Below are 2470 nucleotides of genomic sequence, written 5' to 3'. Positions count from 1 at the left end.
AAAGACATACTTCAGGGTCTGGTGTACTTTTATAAGGCTGCTATAATCCCAGAACTGATGACACGACGTATCCGACGCCTTGGATTTCTTTACACTACAAGTGCAGGCTACGTGTCCTACAAGAAGTATGATGTGGGGTTTTATGTAGTTGACCATTGTGATGAGGACAATTTGAAAATGACTATCAGAAGGCTAACGCACACATAGTGACAGTATAGGGCGAAGCGCCTACATCGCAAAAGTGGGCTATAGTACTCATAAGGCAGCGTAGCCACCTGCATTTTCCTTTTGCACGCTTTCTCACTTACCAAGCATATTCTCGCACCAAGGGTGGTGCTTTTGGTAGCGTGAGAGGGCTATTTAATAATACGAGGGAAATCATTTTTCTATTTTGTTTCTCTTTTGTTTCAAAAGAAGCATTGTTGAAACAAAGCGCAAGCGTTGCCTTTTATGACAATGTGCTGTATGCTATGTGGTAGATTGTTCCTTCGCATCATAACACTTTAGTGCATGATGACACCTTTTAAGTGCTCTGAATAAATATACCGCATGCTTTCGTGTTGTATTGCATGGTGTCTGTCTCCACTTCCTTCCCATTATTTATTAGTGGTCGCCTAAAGTTTGAGAAAAATGCACATGTTGCGAAAATTGCGTCTGCTATGTCTAACATGTTTATAGGTAAGGGTCTGTGCTCCTTGATGGAGCTCCTTGATGGAACTCCTTGATTCTTCTTATGACCCTTTCAATGTGCACCTGTGCACTTGCAACATGCTTTGCGGCTTCAACATCGTCAGCACTCATCTGCGCTTCTCCAGGAATACGAAATGGAGGCATATGAAGGACAACACCACGTGGCAGAAGGTCATCTACCTTGAATCCCTTGTCAACCATGATGCCATCTCCCGATTTGAATAGATCAAGTACTCCAGACTGTTGCACAATTGCTCTGTCACTGGTACTTCCCCCACATAATGGCGACACAAAGCTAACATAGCAGTCAGGTGTTGCGCCTACAACACACTTCATTGTGTTTGCGAACTTGTAGTGGGAGAAAGTTCGTATCTGGGCAGTTAAGCTTGAGGGCTTTTGTATACGGATTTCTGTTGTGTCAAGTATTATACGTGTGTTTGGGTACCGTCTAAAATGAGGTGGCATGTGCTGTTGTACTTCAGGAAGTGTGGGGAAGCTAGTTATTTCAGTGAGAACCTTCTGCAATATAAGTTCCCATTCTGAAAATATACAACTGAATGATGGCATTGAAATTAAAAAATTGCGAGCAATCTCTCGTGTGGCCATACCTGTCCTTAAGCGAACCAGTACTGCATACATCTGCTCGGCAGCACTGAGTGACCTGCTCTTTATGTCTATTGCAAACCGAGGGTTATTGTTCAAAACTAAATTTAGTATATCGTAAAACACTTGCACAAAAGGCAATCCTGTGTAATATAACATAAGCTCAGTACCTTGCATGTTATCGAGGCACAGTGTTGTAGCCTTCACCTCATAGTAATGTGCTTTCCACTGTATTGTTTGTTCCTCAGCAGCTTTTAGCTGTACTTCTAGCTTTTGCACCTTCTTTCTGTCAGCACTTAATTGGCTTTCAAGCAGCATAATACGCTCTAGAGAGAAATTATTCGCCTGACAGCTCTTTTCGTGTTCAGCTGGTACACTATGCAATGCCGCACTATCTTCACAGGTCGTAGACCCTAATGACATTGCACTTGCTGCTCTGCTTAATGGTGTTCCTTGACCAAGAGGTGGAGTAGATGCCCCGGCAACTGGTTGGAAATCCTGTGGTGTCCTATTTTGGCCTACTGCTATAGTCGGTAGGGTCCTCTGTCCAACAGCTAATGAGGTTGCACCGCTGCTGGCTTGGCCACTTGCATTTGCCAGTCTTGAAGCTGATAAATAACATTAAAAATATATTTCACGACAGTGTAACAATGTGCGATAAAATAGGTGCAACATCAAATATAAAAACTCTGTACTACTCATAAATAAGTGACCACCTAATCTCACTTTGCTAGAGAAAGACGCATTAAAAATGGGTTGGCGTTTAGAGAAGGGAGCATCTAGCTGCCGATACCGTGACTCGCCCAAGACGAAAGTGCGAGTTATTTTGCGGCAGAAAGAGCAATCAACATTCGCTATTCAAGAAGCTTCACTCGCAAGTACTGCACGATGCTGCTTGGCATCGGCAATCGCACGACAGCCGGCGTATTCAGCATTACGCGGGTGATTTCGTGATAATGAAAGATAATATCAAGTGCCGAGTACAAAATGAGAAAGACTACTACAAGGCCGTAAATGCTGACAGTTGACGAACCTCAAACAGCGTCACACACAGCCCACACCTTGCCGTTTCTTCACGCTGACAAAGCGAACGATTGACCCAGGGCATCTCATTGGCGTGGGCTTGAAAACCGATGGTACGTAGTCCGGGTGGGTTATAAAGCGTGAGGGCGCTCCT

The 2470-nt window shown here is 44.0% G+C and overlaps 1 pseudogene; it reads right to left on the bottom strand.

Annotated features, from left to right (window-relative positions):
• Nucleotides 1-438: 438 nt before the first annotated feature.
• Nucleotides 439-1797, bottom strand: LOC142566604 (uncharacterized; annotated as a pseudogene).
• Between the last annotated feature and the right edge of the window lie 673 nt (nt 1798-2470).

Source organism: Dermacentor variabilis, unplaced genomic scaffold, assembly GCF_050947875.1.
Source record: "Dermacentor variabilis isolate Ectoservices unplaced genomic scaffold, ASM5094787v1 scaffold_13, whole genome shotgun sequence".
Taxonomy (NCBI): domain Eukaryota; kingdom Metazoa; phylum Arthropoda; class Arachnida; order Ixodida; family Ixodidae; genus Dermacentor; species Dermacentor variabilis.
Note: the sequence above shows the minus strand (reverse complement) of the source record. Positions and strands in the feature narration are given on the sequence as shown.